The sequence below is a fragment of the Malania oleifera genome, chromosome 3, assembly GCF_029873635.1.
Source record: "Malania oleifera isolate guangnan ecotype guangnan chromosome 3, ASM2987363v1, whole genome shotgun sequence".
NCBI classification, from domain to species: Eukaryota; Viridiplantae; Streptophyta; class Magnoliopsida; order Santalales; family Ximeniaceae; genus Malania; species Malania oleifera.
The window spans coordinates 26,801,068-26,820,108 of record NC_080419.1 but is presented as its reverse complement, the minus strand read 5'-3'; positions in this window follow the sequence as shown (position 1 = coordinate 26,820,108).

Genomic DNA, 19,041 nt, shown 5'->3' with positions numbered 1-19,041 from the left:
CTGAAGCTGATCAAATAAATTTTCAATCCTGAGAAGAGGATATTTATTCTTAATTGTTAGTTTATTTATCTCCCTGTAATATATACACATCCTCATGGTCCCATTTTTTTTTTTCACAAATAAAACTAGTGCTCTCCAAGGCGACACACTGGTCCTGATGAATCCTTTATCCAACAATTCTTACAATTGATCTTTTAATTCTTTTAATTCGGCTGGGGCCATCCAATAAGGAGTTTTAGATACTGGTGCTGACCCCGATAGAAGATCCACTGTAAACTCTACTTCACGGTCCTGTGGCAAGCCAGGTAATTCTTCTAGAAATACATTTGAAAATTCTCTAACCACAGGGATATTAGCTTGTTTCAATTCTTCTTTTGGAAATTCTTTAATGTAAGCGACAAATCCCTGGCAGCCTTCTTGAATCAGTTTTCTCACCTGAATAGCTAACGCAAGCTGTGGCGAAGAATGGACACATGAACCAAGAAATTTGAATTCTTGCTCACCTAGGGGTCTGAAAATCACTTCCTTAAATGACAATCAATGCTAGCATAATTATCTGCCAACCAATCCATACCCAGAATTATATCAAATCCCTGTATTTCTAATATCACTAGATCAGCTGACAATATTTTTCCTTGAATAGTTACTAGAAAACCCCTGAGTACCCTTCTACATCTCACCACTGGCCTAGTCAGTGTAGCTACAACCAACCCAATACCCAACAAATGTGCCTCATACCCCATTAACTTAGCATATACCGCAGAAACAAAAGAGTGGGTGACACTTGTATCAAATAAAACAATAGTTGTATATGAGAAAGCAGTAAGGGTACCTGTAACTACGTCTCCAGCTGCATCTGCATCACCCGGCGTCACCGCGTACACTCTCGCCAGTGCATTAATCCTCTGATATCCTCCATGGGGTGCCTGATAACCACCTCGGTACAATCTGGGAGCTGGTGCCTGAGCTGGCAATCCCTGACATGACCAAGATCTATACTCGGGTCTCCCATAATGGTAGCAAACGTCCTCCCCCATTATGCATTCACCTGGATGTCTACGTCCACATCTAGGACAAGTAGGAACAGCCCGTCCATTCTAAGAGCCACCGTGGCCCGTCATCCGTCCCTGACCACCTCCATATCGATCACCTCTCCATGGCCCTCGGCTAGAGCTCGCCTATAAATCCTAAGGTGCAGACTTCTTCCTCTGGCTTTGAGCTGCAACACCTTTCTACATACCATTCTCAATAATAGCAGCTCTATCCACCACCTCCGCGAACGTCTGAGCTCTGAAGCCAATGACTTGCTCGAATAAACTCTGCTTCAAACCTTCTTCAAACTTCCTTACCTTTTTGTCTTCGTCTGGTGTTAAATGTTGGGCGAAACGGTATAACTCAAGAAATCGTGTAGTGTACCGTGTCACCATCATCAACCCCTGAGTCAAATGTAGAAATTTCGCTGCCTTTGTGCTCTGAATGATAGCAGGGAAATATCGTTCGAAGAATAATTCCTTGAACCGATTCCATGACACTGGCACTGGATCTGGCTTCTGCTCCTCAACCAACCGCGTTGATCTCCACTAGCGCTTTGTTTCTCTTGTCAATTTAAACGTCGCAAATGCCACTTTTTGCTCGTCTGAACATGCCAATACTACTAAAATCTCCTCTACATCCTAAACCCAATTCTCAGCAACAATCGGGTCAGGACTTCCAGTAAAAGAAGGAGGCTTCATCCGCGTAAACTACTCGATGGTGCAACTATGCTCTCCTCCGCTCCTAGCCATCTCAACCATCCCTTGCTGGGTGACGCTGCGTAACACGACATCTGTATCACCTCCTATACTTGAGGGTCCTGGTCTGTCACCTCCAGCATCTGTACCACTGCTACTCGGATCCATCCTGAAAGTGCAAAGAATACTATTTCAGAATCCTATTTCCTGCACCGATCTAATTGATCTTATTCAACTAAAATCTCGGTTTCTTTATTAACAACTTCCATGTTCTTAACCCAAATCCAATCCTGCAACCTAAACACATGACTCGTCGATAGTTTACTATGGTTTTCTTGAAATCGTCACCCTAGGAAAAACACAGAAACCACCACGAAAATCCTGTATCTAAACCACAGAACAAACCTTAAATTCTTTTCCTATTTTCTGGTATTGTTCCTGCTGCATTCTAAAGTCTACAGAACCTAACAACCTAGGATTTGATACCAAACTGTAACGACCTGCTATTTATTTAACATTTTCTTCTATCTAAATATAAAAAATGCCAACTATCTGTAGTACTACCAGTAAACTCAGGCTTCGAGGAGTGCTGAGAATAATTCTGTATATCATATGCATCTAAGCAGCGGTAACTGAAAAACTATACATTGTCTTATACACAATACCAAAAAACTATAATACTCTGAAATATGTTTACAATACAAAATACCCAGTGACAACACTATAATCTGAAAACTATCCTAAAACACTAGTATCTCAAAAATACCTACCCTTCCCACTAGGGCAGCTCAAGTCAACCTCTACCTGCGACCCCGATCTGCTCGCCTAACTGGATCTCCTGAAAAACATTAAGTCACTAGGATGAGACAACGCTCAGTAAGTGGAAATATGCTATTGCTAGTGTGTGACGGCTAAGTTAATCATTTAAATTACTGAAATAATACTGATACTCTAATCTGAGGAAAATTATAAACTGTACAGAATATCTAGAATATAATTTAAAACATAACTTTATATCTGAGTTTGCTATCTGAAGGTACTACTAATGTAATAGTATAACCCATTGCTGTGTGATATGTCTATACATAGGAACTATTGTTATGCCCTGGGATCTGTATATCATGATATATACCCTCATGATAGGGTTGTGCGGCCCGTAGGCTGGACTTACTCCGGTTGGCCTACCAGGCAAGTCAATCTGTATATGTACATCCGCCAATCTGTATCGATCTAGCCCACTGCAATCACTTCGGGCCTTCTCTAATCTCTTATCATCGTCTAATCGACGACCTCAACCCAGCATGCTAGGGAGTCTGCAATCTCTCCTCACACAATTAGACAGAATCCACATACTATCTAAGTTATGTGGTTGCACGTATCTAAAAATAGCAATGGTAGCATGCTCTGTTGTATGTATCTGTCTGTAATTTCCACAGGGATCTGATATCATGTAATATTGTATATCTTGCTGCTTTTAACATGATTTCAAAAACAACCATAATACTATAATTCTGAGCTGTAATATCTGATATATTTGTCTGATATATCTATATATATATATATATATATATAATATCTGTCTGTATCATTTGTGATTTTTGTCTGTACTATCTGTAATATCTGTATAAAATATCTGTATATAATATTTGTATACTCTGTATATAATATCTGTATTCTCTGAATAATCTATCTGTAGCATCTCGATGCTATATTGTATAATCTGTCTAAATAAACTGTCTGAGTGTTATGATTTAGAAATCATGTTATTCTGAGAAATACTGTAGTCTCATTTATTGCTAATAATCAGTATAACTAAATATCTGTAATACTGAAAAATCTACATACTATACTGTATTAAACTCATGCCACACATTTGAGTAAAACAAAGTCTCATGCTCAATTTCTGTAATTCTGCTATATACATAATATTCATAATATTATAGAAAAATAACTGATCATCATATTTCGTTGATAACTGATCATTATATACATATATAATCTGCTAATAAACCGTTTAAAATATCCTAGCATAACATATTTTGCTTACCTTAAATCTGAAAAGTCCCTACTAAATTCTGGCTCTATACTCGTAGGGTTCCCAGCTCAACATCTTGAAAACAGTATCCCCCATAACAAAATATCAGTATTTTCTTGCATACAACGTTTCTTATAACTGTAAGGAAAGCAAATACTAAATAAAACACCTTACCCTGGATTTGGGATGAATTTCAAACCAACTTTCCCCACGATTAGCTCCGGAAGACTAGCAAAGAACTTCACTAAGAGCATCGTGGTGGCCTCAGATCTTCAATCCAGTGAGAAATGGGTCCAGGATCGAAGAGAGAAGAGGAGGGAAATGTAAAGAGAGAGAGAGAGAGAGAGAGAGAGAGAGAGAGAGAGAGGAGAGGTTTCTGAGCTGAAAATTTTGATAAAAATTCGAGTTTTAGCTATTTATAGGGCCGAATTCGTTGACGAGACACGTCACCTCGTCGACGAGTCCTGTAGAAAGTTCATCGGCGAACCTGCACCCTCGTCGACGAGTTTCAGTCTGCCTTAAACCCTCTTTCAGTATCTTCTCGTCGACGAGACGGGACTTCATCGATGAGATCCTGAAGAACCCTCGTCAATGAAACCCCCGTGTTCTTCGACGAGGACCTAAAGATTTCCTTGGGTTATTACATTAAGCTTTTAGGTAGCTTAATATTTGATGTTATTTATTATTTCATGGGACCAGGCTTCATATGTAATGCCCCGACCCGCCACGTGGGCTTAGGGTGCTATTTTAGTGACGTTGGAGTACCTGATACCATAATCGTCATAATAAATGTAGCAGAAATAATGAAACATTCTCCAAACATACATTGTAACGCCCCGACCCTTTATATAGCCCCAGAGTGCTACTGCACCTATATAATACACCTGTCTCTGAATGAACATACATATACCACCCACCCTTAATAGGGACACATGGGTGTTTCATACTAATATTTAATGTCATGCATAGCGAAAAACATAAACATTCATATGGAATCTAATAGACAAAACTAGAGTCTCTAACTATATCCTCAAATACATACGATCGCACTTAAAACATAACATGCTCTTACAATCTCCAAAAGATATTCTGAATTAAGTCTTTTACATATACAAAACACTTATGTAAGCTAAAAACAAAACGACACTCCAAGTCCCTCTAGCAACTAGGACTGACGTCCTGTAGGACCTGAAACAAAGGTTGTATGTTGAGGTGAGACATTCTCAGTAAGGTGGAAAATATTACATCAGTGTGTGACAATACGTATTCAAACCAGAAGAAAGCAATTACATATATAACATATTCTCAATACTATAATATAGGAGATATATATATTTCCAGCTATAGATAATTAGGCATCATTGCAAGCGCGAGTTCTCGAGGTTAGGGTAGGGTATAGGCCCATACACTGTACGATCCCTCCGCCCGGTACTCAAACCTATGACTTTGCCCATTTTAGTTTTTAAATCATTTATATGCATATTTAGAACACTGTCCAACTTAGAAACAATAATAACAAATGCCAACACTACCCCTTGGTTGGGGTTGTGCGATTTACTATAGTCCGACTGGGTCCACTTGGTCCATTAATCCACCAGTGGCACACTCCAAATCCAACCAACTATCTTGATACCCACACTAAAAATTAGTTATGTGGTTGCACTGTATCAAGAATATAGCAACGAAACCGCGCTTAAGCTTTTTAAGGCTTAATATAACATTGAGCTTTTTCAGGCTCTCATATAACGGTGAGCTTTTTAAGGCTCTCATATAACGGTGAGCTTTTTAAGGCTCTGATAGTAACAAGCTGCGGTTTCAAATATCCTATATACAATTTATGATAAAACGAATTAACTTGTTTTAAATTCACAAATCACCTATACAGTTCCAGTATTTTTACAACTTCATTCATTCATACTGTGGTATATACTGGCACACAAACTCTTGGTTTAACCATTTTCACATATAAAGTTCGGTATATAACTGGCACCTGTTTTTCACATTTTTAGATAGTAAAATGGAACTCCAGTTCTCATAATTCATATATGTATTTAAATAGATTCAAATTTTTCATTTCATATCATATGTCACACTCTTTTGGTCAAAATCCGCTATATAGCATATAACTCGATAAATAATATTTAAATGGAAAACAAGGGATTCAAGCATCTCCTATGTTAAGATTAATATAAATAAAGAAGTTTTGAAAAGTTTGGAGATCATACGCCAAAACCCTCATTTTTACTGAAATCGTAAATCATAAAACCGACATTTTTACCCGGTGAAACTTTGCAAATAAGCAGTTAATACGTGCATATAAACATAAGCTAACTTCTTAACGGTTTAGTTTTCTAAAAAGACTGATGTAAAAAAATCCCTTTACCTTTTTTCGAATTTCGAAACAAGAGCTACCCGGCTCCAAAACAATGAACCGAGTTCTCAAAACCTAAAAACCAAAGAACAGTACTTTAATACAATCCTATTTAATTACAGATCTACCGAACAAAAAATGAACTTAGACCTTTACCTCGATTTTGGGATGAAACCTAGAAGTCCTCAAAACGAAGATCCAATCCGCTATAATCATGGAGGTTTTCCCCCTGATCCACGTAGTAACGTCGGATCATGGATTCAGGTGACGAATAGCGAAGGATCAAAGAGAAAAAGAGAGAGAGAGAGAGAGAGTTCGCCGGTTCTAGAGAGAGAGAGAGAGTTTTGAGTTTCTTAACACTTAAGCAACCCAAAATGATATTTATAGACCCCTTGACCCGGTCAAACTCCTTGACGAATGGCGCCTTCGTTGACGAGCCACAGAAGGCTTTTCGTCGATGAACCTCTTTCCTTCGTCGATGAACCCTTGTCCGATATTTTTCTTGTCGGTCGGGATCTCTTTGTCGCCGAGGATCTGAATTTCAACGATGAACTGTAGAAGTGCCTTCGTTGATGAGAACCTTGGCTTCGTCGACGAAGCCTGCTAAAATTACCTTTTTACCCTTTTTCTTATTTTACTGGTTCGGGTCTCTACATACATTACAAGAGTTCTAAGTTGCCTTTATAGATTAAGGTTTCCATACATCCATATTACAACCCTTAATACAAAATATAAACCATCTTAGTCTATACAACCATAATACATACTCAGGGCTTTAACCCAGCTTACATACAACAGAGTTCTTACTGACACTCACAAAAATCTATCCGGCTATCAACCTGCCCTAAAGTATGCTAAACCCGACCTTGAGATGGTCCTAAAAAGATAACTTGTATGCTGGGGTGAGACACTTCTCAGTAAAAAAGATTAAGTTAATATTAGTGTGTGGTCAGCATGCAATTGGTGTTTACAGAAAACATCCATTCTTTATTTAATCGAAAATAGTTACTTTACATCGTACTAACTTTATACAGTTGAAAATGTTTGCCTCGTTTCCATTGTATAAAAAGATCAGTAAATAAATAACATAATTTATATAAATCTACAAGTATACATAAAAGACATTCCCTGTGACTAACGTCATTTACTTCTCCCATGGCACGAGTTGTGCGGCCCGAAGGTTGAACTAAGCCTAGGGTGATTAACCCAGACTAAGTCAAAACATACGATTGCATCTACTACGACTATGCAGGCATCCGCAACTTGCTTGCGGGGTTCCGATTGCCCTACCACATCCTGAAAGTTTGGGCTTATAGGGAAGGTACCCCCTCTACCGAGGCGAATCGGTTGAAACCACCCTACATTGCTATCTAGAACAATGTGGGCGCACATGGTCACATACTGAATCTCTAGCAACGGTACCGTACTTATAACATACTGGTCCTCAAGGTTCCTAGAGCATATAATGCAATCTAAGTAATAAAAATCGTATTTTAAACTCATTTCAAATAAATCCTACCATTTAATAACTCTTGTTAAAACATAATCTCGACCGTTGCAGCCATCATATAAATCTCAGCTCACAACCACTAAACATAGTCCTGGCCCTTGCAGCCGTCATATAAATCTTGGCTCATAGCCGCTATATCAAATCCCGACCCTTGCGGCCGTCATATCAAATCCCTATGTTTTCATAAACAGTTACAGTATTTCACAAATATTCCCAATTTTAGTTATAAAATAGTACCTACACATCATTCACTTGCCACACAATTTCTAGTATTTTAAACATAGCCCGTAGGCAACCAAGAAAACATAGTATATTCGGTTTAGAAAATAAAACCAAGCCTCCCACTGTTCATTTTTACTCAAAATAGAATAACATATATTCTAGGTTTGAAACAAAGTAAATTTTGAACGGTTGGTTTTCGAAACATCAATCTGAAAACATCAATATACTTACTCTAAAAACATTTCATACAGTTCAAATTTGTTAAAAAGCTGACTTAACTTAATCCCCTTACCTGATTCTAAAAAAGAAACTGAAACGGACCCAAAAACTCGAAACCCTAGCTTTTCGAACTAGTAGAAACACGAGATCCTATGAGCCTGGAGGAGAGAGAATGATTTCGGGAGCACGAGGGAACCTGTAGGAGTCTTTTAACGAAGAAAACCTGAAACCCTAGCAAAGCTCAAAAAAAGGGATTTTGGAATTCTTAAAAAAATAAAAAATGAGCTCACTTCAATTTATAGGTGAGCAGCTCAAGAGAAAACCGTCGACGGTTTTCCCTGTATCCAAAAAACGGTCGACAGTTTTGTGGTTGACTCGCCTTGTTGACCCAAAACCGGCAACAGTTTTTCCTATGCTCTCTGAAACAGACGACAGTTTTTGACCTTGCCTTCTACATTCTTTCCTTTTCTTTTATTTTCCTTTGTTTCTCCCTTTTATATTTATTTCCTTTTATTTTCGAGTTCGGATTTCTAAATCATAGTTTTAGAACTGTATTAATTTCATATTTTAAGAGAACATAACGTTGGGGGCAAGGGTTTTCGTGCAACCTAAGAATAGGGGAAAAAAGTTTACGCCTATGAAGAATAATATATATATCTTCTTTGTAAGTGACTTTAGAATGAATTTTTAGTTGTAAGGGTGGCACAAACAAAAAATTGAGCATGTTCATTTAGGCTTATGTTTTCAAGCCATATGTCTAAAATTCATGGTATTTTGTATGAAAAAAATATTCTTGTTTAAAGATTTCTTGAAATTAAACAATTAATGGTGTTAAAGTCAAATAATACTGCTAAGAGTTTTGTAAAATTGTGAGTTGTGGTAATAGTGATTTTTGGGTGGTTGAATTTTGAAATAACGGTCATTAAATTTTATGACGAGATTTATCAAATTTATGAAGTATTTGTATTTGTGGTTATCATCTGCATGTGTGTGTGTGTTATTAAGTTGATGGTGTTGGTGCACTCTGGTATTGTCAAACAAACCTAACTCCTATAAAGCATATACACGTAAAAAGTTATATAAATAAATAAAGTAACAAATTAATATGTATATGTGTATGTTTATATAGATAAATACATGCATGTGTAACATGCACAAAACTAAATTTGTAGAAAAATATTAAATAAGTGATATTATTAAATAATATGTGAGTTTGGTGCTTTGGATGAATAGACCCACTTATGTGACTACTGTTTTTGTTGTGTAAAAATCATATGACCTATGTGGATTTGTGAAGAAGGGGTTTGTCATTTTCTCTCAAATGGATGAGAATTATGGTGCTATGGTGATGGTTGTGTAACATGATGTTGTGACATAGTATATTTTATCATGCATATATGTATATGGGTTGTGAATAAATACATTTTGGTCAAATTATTTCATCAATGAATTTTGATTATTTTATTGGTGATATTAAATGTGGAAAAAAAAAATGTAGCAATGCTGTGAGACTCCTAAAAATATTATCTTCCACATAAAAAATAGAATCATATCTCGGATGGATAATTCTGGCTATAGTACGACCAATCATTGTTCTAGTTATGGGGTATGACATGTAATGCTCATGTATTGCACCAAATACAACCCTTTTGCCTCTATATTAAACTAGAAATGGAGAGACTACGTGAAAAGTAGAAGTACAAAAGAGTGATCTCTTAAACTTCCAAAGCTAACAGATGTAACTTTAAGAACGATTAGCGCATTATAGAAATTGAGCATAAATAGAAGTGGAGAAATGAATGTGTAGCCAAGTTCTCGTAACTTGGGCAAGAACTCCCGACATTGATGAGAAATTGCATAAACCACAATGACATAGTTAAATGTCAATGTTTATTTACACTTTGCATCCAACAGTGATTTGGCAATCCTAATTGTCCCGACATAATTAATTTTTTTCTCTTTCAAATTAGCACAATATGTAGAAACAGTTCATTAACATGTAGAGCAAGCAATTGAGGTACTATCTTTACAATCAAGCAAAGACACAAAGAAATTCCAAGTGCAGTGTAATTCAAATTAGGTAATAACAATCATGATCTACATAGATATGACGAAAGGGTTAGCTGTTTTTATTCAAAGCAACAAGCATCTATGTGCTTCCAAAATGTCATAAAAAAAGTGTCACATAATAATATATAGTTTGTGTAGGTGAGTTAGATTGCTGAGTGGGCATAAGGTCAAGTAACATGAATCAAATATTGATGTGTCAAAAAAGTAGTCTTATGAGATTATTTGAGTGTGAATCATACTAACTTGGCACATTCACAATAGCAAAATAAATGTTCCGTAAGTTTCACTTGCTAAATATATCTTGTGCACAAATTAGAATTAATCAAGTTTCAATGATGCAACTTGACATGTAGAGTTAATATGCCTATAAAGAGTTTTCAAATAAGAATCATCTTGATCTAATTGTTTCCACAATTGTGTCCAAACCTCCAATGAGAGAAGATTGACAAGTATACTAATTAGAACTAAAAAAATACTATCTATTAAAAAAAATATATTTTTTTAATTTATTGTGACTTTTATCATAGCCGTTGGATCGCCTCTAAATCCAATAGTTGTGTGGTGTCATATATATGTTTGTAAGCCATGGGAAAAATAGTGTATTGCTTGTCATTTTGTGCAAGGAGAGCTAGAGAAGGCTTTCTCTCTAGGAAGATTTTCTCTTCATTGGTTTGATAGGTGAAGGGGTGTATAGGGGATTTGGGATCGGGGAGAGTCTGATCAGATCTTGTACTACCATCGTTTCATGAGGATTTTTCTCTAGGTGCACGCTTCATGGACGTAGGCAATCTGCTAAACCACGTAAAATTTCTCATCTACATTTTTTTGTGAATGTTCTTTGTGTTATTTATTTTTTTGATCGGAATATTAAAATCATTGTGCGTTAACAAGTGATATCAGAGCACGATTTCAATTGGGTGCAGATCTGATAGATCAGATCAGATCGAAAGAAATTTTTTTTGGATAGTTTTTCCGCGGGAGTGCTCAAAATTAGAGCGGTTCATTCAGATCAAATTAAGGTACGCAAATTTAGATCAGGTGCCAGAAAATTATTCCAAAATTTTTCAATTGAAAAATTAAATTGAGATATGTGGATTCATATTAGGTGTCGGAAAATTATTTTGAATTTTTTTCATTGAAAGAGGATCATTTTTCAATTGAAGGTGTGAAAAAAAAAATTCGGAAGGAAAATTTTTTTTTCGCGGATGAAGAACATGATGAATAGTGCTAGAACTGGGTGTCAAACCCGGATTCATAATCGGTTCGGGTACAAAACGTAATAGGTTGACACGCAAGTCAAGAGGCTAGGTTGCAGGTCAGATCCAAGGGGAACCCGTTCGGTCAAGGCGTGGGTTAGTATCTAGGTTGGCTAGAACACGTAAGGGTCGCACATGCAATGGATCAGGGATCCAAGTCGAGCAAAAGGGGTTGGGTCAATGCGCAAATCCTCCCCGTGGAGCGTTGCTAACGTGATCCTAACAGGTGCTGAGGTCAGAGGAGATAAAAAAAAAAAGAGGAGAAATAAATTTTTCTTTTTTTAAATGGCGAGTACTTTGATGACCAAGTTCGAGGTGGAGCCCTTTAATGGTAGAGCACTATGAATGATGTGTTGGTCTAACAGGGATTGATTAAGGCACTGTATGGGAAAGACGAGAAGCCAGAAATAATGTCAGATGATCAATGGGAGGAGCTGGAAATGAAAGCGGTAAATACCATTCGCTTAAGTTTAGCTCCAGAAATTAAATACAGTGTGTTGAATGAAACATCACCAGCTGAGTTTTAGAAAAAAATTGGAGAATATTTATGTAATACCCCAACCCCGAAGGGTTTAAGATATTTACTTTTTACTATTGATTTACAGCGGAAGCAAATAAATTCAATTATTATTAAACCAGAGCGCTAATTATCCATATTACAATCATTTATTTAAAAAGAAGAAAAATTACACAAGCATAAATATCTGGCATCATACTAATATTTCTAATCAATCTTTATTTTTCTATCCCTACCCACATGCTTGCTAAGCCTGATTTCTGACATGCCCTTCAGAGTTATCTGAAATAAAAATATGATTGGAGTGAGACAACGCTCAGTAAGAAATAAGATTATTATTAGTGTATGACCAAAATGAGTTTTTTAAAATTTCATAAAACAATATATTTAATACTATAACTTCAAAACTACTTCCAGAATAAATATAAATTTAAAAATTTCTGCATAAAACTTTTGTCATCAATTACAACAGCAAAATTTTATAATCATATACTATAACTGTTAAATTTAAACTTTTAACTTTAAAACTGTAAAAATATTTAATGATAAACATACATATATCTTTCCTTATACGTTTTCTTTAGATCGTTATTTAAGCACAAGAATGATCCTTTTCATGTAAACTTACACTTTTCCTTCAAATCATTAATAACTTTGTACACGTAATTAAATATGTATAAACATATATTGTAAAAATCACCCTTAGGTCTGTTTGCCGTAAGTCATGTTTACCCTCATGACTAGGTTGTGTGGTCCGAAAATTGGACTTAGTTGGCTGGCTGACCAAACTAAATCAAAGTACATAAACATTAAGTGAGATTTTTTTTATTAAGTCCTGGTCCGGAACCAGGTGTGCACTCAGGAGAAATCCACTAACATAAATAACCACTCTGTAAACAGTGTGGGTGCACTCTAATCCGTTTAAACTTTAAGTTGCGATACCGAGCATCTGTAACTTTGAACTTTCGTTGCCATATGGGGTTTTAAAATCATCTTATTATAATTTATGCAATTTAAAATAATATCGTAAAATTTTCATTTTTACTCATATTTTCATGAAATAATGCAACGTAAAAATAAACTCATGCCACACAATTTTTGTGTTAAAAATATATATAATTTTTTTTAATAGAAAGAAATATTGAAAATTTACCCGAGAGGATTAGAACATTTCTTAACCCAAAAATAAATACAAGTATACTAAAAATAGAACTGGTATAATTAAATATACGTAAAAATAAACTCATGAAAATTTTATGGAACTAACTAACATAATTGAAATTTACTTCCCAAAATGAACTCGGGTATGAATTTTAAATAAAAAAAACTAACATAATCGAATTTACTTACCTTCTTCTTTTACCTTGTGCTACGAACATAATAACTATCTCTCAGAAATGAGATCGGAAAGAGTGGGCGAATGAGAACTTACTCAAAAATTCTCTCTTCACCACAAATTCTTTCACTCACTAATCATTCTCTTTCTTGGAAAAATTGTTGTAAAAAATGAAGGTTGAGAGCTTCCTATTTATAGGAAAATTTTGGGGAAGAAATGGAATTTATAAAAGTGTGGGGAGATGAGTGAAATTATAATTTTTTTAAAATTAAAGAATGGGCAAGGGATAGGTTAAGTATGGGATGAGGATGGAGGCCATGTGGGAGTGCTTGCCACCATTCTCATTAAATAATTTTTTAATTAATTACTTACCTAATTAATTAATCAATTAGTTAATTAATTATTTTATTATTTTTCTTAATCATTATTATCATTATTATTATCATTGTTATTACTTTTAAACTATTTTTAGTATTTATTTATTTTATTATTTATTTTTAAACAAAAATTAAATTTGAATTTTGAAAACTCATGTGGGCCCTACATGGTCTTGTGGGCCCTACACAACTTCGAGACCAAAATGGATCCTACGTAACTCCAATAATTCTTATATGATTTTATAAGCCCTACACAGCTTCGAGACTCGTGTCAACCTCTACACGGCTTCGGGACTCATGTGGGCCACACAGTCTTGTGGGCCCCACATAGGATACTTATATTATTATTATTTTATCATATATTTCTACAAATTATGTCAGTCAAAATATTATTTTATGTACTTATTTACGTATGTAAACAGTGTCTACCCTGTTTATCCTATGAAATTCCATTTTGATCAGGCCGACCTCTAGGGAGCAACTAAGCCGCAATAGTCTCTGAGCACTCGCTAAGACAAGGTCTTTCTTAGGCATCAAACATGGAATCAAAGATCCTACAGAAAAACACTTCTGTATTGATATTAACTTAATGACCATTTTTATTATTTTATTATTGTGCTTTAATCGTATATATATTTTTGGGTCATCACAATTTATATGTCTAAGTCCTTAGTTAAGAGACTATATTTGAAAAAACAATTGTATCAGTTGAGGATAATTGAGGGCACAAAAGTCAGAGACCACCTCAATTATTTCAATAAAATAATCACGCAGTTGCTGAGTATTGAGGTAAAAATTGAGGAGGAAGATAAAGCACAAATTCTGTTATATTCGCTTCCTAGTTCACTTGATACTTTGAAAACCATATTACTGCTAGGTAAGGAGACTATTATAGTTGATGAGGTGATTACTGCCATTCTGGAGAGTGAGAATTTTCACAAACCATATTATCTAAGACATGGAGAAGGGTTGGTGGCTAAGGGTGACTTTAGCCAACAGCAGAGCAGGAGTTCTAGCAGGGGTAATTGGAATCTAGGGAAATCTCGATCCAAGTCCAGGGGTAAGAATGGGAACTGGAGGAGTGGTTGTTTTTATTGTGGGAAAGAAGAGCATATGAAGAAGGATTGTCTAAGGAGGAAAATATATTTAGAGGAAAAGAATAGGAAGAAGACTGAGTAGGCTACTGTAATGGAGAGCAATTCATTAGTTTTTTATGGGGATCTTTTGACTGTTACTATAGGTTCCAGTTACTTAGTCGATACATGGACTTTGGATTCGGCGTGCTCATATCATATGCGTCCATACAGGGACTGGTTTGACTCCTATGAACCAATCTCTGAAGGGACGGTGTTGATGGGTAATGATGCTTCTTGTGGTATTCTAGGTACTGGAACGATCAGAATTAGGATGTTTGATGGTTTGGTTAGAACCATCAACCATCAGGGATGTGAGGCATGTTCCAGATCTGAAAAAGAATCTGATTTCCTTGGATTCTTTGGACAATAATGGTGTAACAACCTGCTATTTAACTGAGTTTTTTTTATTTTTTTATTTTTTTTATACTATAACATTTATAATGCTCTGATACCAAACTGGATTAAACTCAACCCATAACCTAAGAAGCGAGAAGCAGAAATCAAATAACATAACCACATATAATTATATACAATACCAGAGTGTTAAATTGTTTCCCAAAATATACATGTACGACTGTTTCCTAAAATACCCTCAACTGGGCTAGGGTTATGCAAAAATACTCCAAAAACACACTCACTGTCTACTGATATGGCAGTATTGAGGCCCCTCTATCTGCGAGCATGGTCTGCTCGCTTACCTGGATCACCTGAAAAATGTTAAAGTAGTGGGATGAGTCAACGCTCAGTAAAACAAAATATGCTATTGCTAGTGTGTGGAAAATGAGTTACAATATTATGAAAATCTATTTTTATATAATCATGTATAACTAGATCTGTAAATACAGTACAAGTAATAGAAACCACCACCACTTCCATGTTACTTAACATATCTGTATTTTAGGTTTCTACTCAAAATACTTTTAATATAGATAAGTATATTTTTTGTCTTAGTAAATCTCTATATACATAGTAATAACTGAAAATTTCTCTGTGGATAACTGTGTGTCATGATTTAACCCCTTATGACAGGGATGTGCACCCCGTAGATGGGATCTACCCTGGCTAGCCGACTAGGGTAAATCACTATACTCCCTCAGTCAGATCAGCCACTCCTCAACCCAAATATGATGGGGAGCCTGTCCACGTCTAAGCAAGATTGACCTACTACCACGTATTATCTAAATAGGTGATTGCACTCTGAATTGAAATATCTGTAGCTACGGTACCGTGCTTTGTAACTATATGGTCCAACAGGGTCTGATACTATATAATACATCTCTATATACAACTATCTGATTTACCATGATTCTGAAATAAGTGTATTAACCATGACAATGAAATAAACTGTAACTGTGTCAACTGTATTTCTGAACTGAACTGTAATCTGTAAGTCATGGTACTGGAAACTGTATAATCATGGTACTGAAAACTATATAATCATAGTATTCTGTAATTACTATAAAACATATCCACTAGTTGTATATTCTGTAAAACATACCCTGAAAATGCTGTAAAACATGCTTCTGTACTATATTTATATTCTCAAGCCACACAGTGATTTAATACATAATATTCATTATTAATAATCTGTACAATGATCTGCTGTGAATAATAAACTGGTAAAAATATACATTTTATACTGGAAATCATTTTAGAATTGCCTAGCATAGCATATTTCACTTACTTGATTTCTGCTAAAATCCCCCTACTGAGACGGATCCTACACCCGCAGGGTTCTCCACTCAACACCCTAAAAATCATATATCCCAAAACAAAACATCACTATTTCCATGTCTACGGCATTTCCTACAACTGTTGGAAGTCAAATTCTGAATAAAAGACCTTACCCTGGATTTGGGATGAATTCCAACTTCGTCTCATTGATGATTCGCTCCGGCAAACTTGTAGAGAACTCTGCCAGGAACGTCGTGGTGGCCTCAGATCATCGATTCGACGACTAACGGGGCTGAAATCAAAGAGAGATGAAGGAGGAGCCGTAGAGGAGAGAGAGAGAGAGAAAGAGGGTTTTCGCTGAAATTTCTGCGTAAAAATCCGAGTTAAACACTATTTATACTGCGGCCTTCATCGACGAGCCACGTCATCTCGTCGATGAGTCCTTGAGTAATTTCGTCGATGAACCTCACTTCCTCGTCGACGAATTTTAGACGGCCTAAAACCCCTCTCGGTATTTTCTTGTCGATGAAGCTTGCCCTCGTCAACAAGGTTCTACTGTACCCTTGTTGACGAATCCCATGTATTTGTCGACGAGGCCCTGATAAATTTATTGGGTATTTTCCCAAAGTGCGATGTTGTCGATGAACGTGGAGCGTTCGCTGATGAAGTCAACTGCCTCCTTCTATTACTGTTTCCATTTCTCTTCCTCTTTATTATTTAAATATCATTATTCTTTGGGTCGTTACAAATGGTTTCTCTTTTTCAGTTAGGGGTGGTGTGTTGAAAGTGGTTAGAGGTTCACTGGTAGTAATGAAGGGTCATCTAAGGAACAATTTGACATTCTGGTAGGTAGCACAGTGACAGGTGGAGCTACAACTAGTACCTCTTCAGATACAAATATAGATGATACTACTTTGTGGCATATGAGGCTGGGTCACATGAGTGAGCGTAGTTTACAGGAGCTGCACAGGAAGAACTTACTGGGAGGTAATTCTTGTTGTAAACTTAAGTTCTGTAAATAATGTTTGTTTGGTAAACAACGCAGGGTGAGTTTCAAAACAGGAAAGTATACGAGCAAAGAGGTGTTGGAGTACATTCATTCAGATGTATAGGTCCAGTACAGGTACAATCTCACAGTGGTGTAATTTATTTTGTCTCATTTATTGATGACTTTTCTAGGAAAGTCTGAGTGTATTTTCTGAAGCACAGGAGTAAGGTATTCAGTAAGTTCAGGGAATGGAAAACTCAGGTAAAGAAACAAAAAGGGAAACAGGTGACGTTTTCGAGATTTGACAATGGACTAGAGTACAAAAATAGTCAGTTAATTGACTTATGTAAGGAAGAGGAGATCACTAGGCACTATACAGTTCCACATGAGCCACAGCAGAATGGGGTGGCTGAAAGGATGAACAAAACATTACTATAGAGGGCAAGATGTATAAGGATTCAAGCTAATCTTCCTAAGTCATTCTAGGCAAAAGCAGTGAGTATGGCATGCTACTTGGTAAACAGGTCTCCTTCTGTAGCTATTGACGCAAAGATTCCTGAGGAGGTATGGACAGGTAAGCCAGTAGATTACTCTGTGTTGAGAATATTTGGTTGTCCATCGTATGTGCATGTGTAGGAACATGACAAATCAAAGTTGGACTCTAAGTCCAAACCATGCGTATTTCTTGGTTTCCAAAAATGAGTGAAGGGATATCGGTTATAAGACCCTATAGCACGGAAGGATGTCATTAGCAGGAATGTGGTCTTGGATGACGAAGCTATGTTGAAGGAGAATGCTAATAAGAAGATAGAGTCTGATTCAGCGGGAGTTCCTATTCAGGTGGAGCTGGATAGTATTCCGAATTTAGGTATGGGTAATACTTTGATTACTGTTATTGATTCTATAGCACGGGATATAGCAAGATAGGCTACAGTTCCTTAAGAAATTCCTCAAACAGGTGATAGACATGAGCCTACAGGGCTAACCACCTGTAGAGAAAGGAGGAATGTTAAGCCTCCAGTCAAGTATGAGTTTGAGGACTTAGTTGCATTTGCTCTGATTATTAGCAGTGGAGATCCTTCTGATTTTCAGGAAGCAGTTCAGAGTTCTAAACGAGATAGTTGGCTTGGAGCCATGGTTGTGGAGATGGAGTCTCTTCATAAGAATAACATTTGGGTGTTGGTTCAGAAGCCCAAGGACAGGAGGCTGATTGGTTGTAAGTGGGTTTTCAGAAAGAAAAAACCTACATCAAAATCAGAAGGGATAAAATATAAGGCTAGGTTAGTTGCAAAAGGATACAAACAGGAAGAAGATATAGATTATAATGAAATATTTTCTCCTGTTGTTAAGCATGCTTCTATTAGATCCTTGTTAGCATTGGTTTTCATGCATGATTTAGAGCTAGAACAGATGGATGTAAAGACAACTTTCCTTTATGGTGAGTTGGAGGAAGATATCTTTATGGAGCAACCATAGGGGTTTGTGGAACAAGATAAAGAACACCTGGTATGTAAGTTGAATAGGTCTCTTTATGGTTTAAAGCAATCCCCTAGGCAATGGTATAAGAGGTTTGATTCTTATATGTTGAGGATTGGGTATG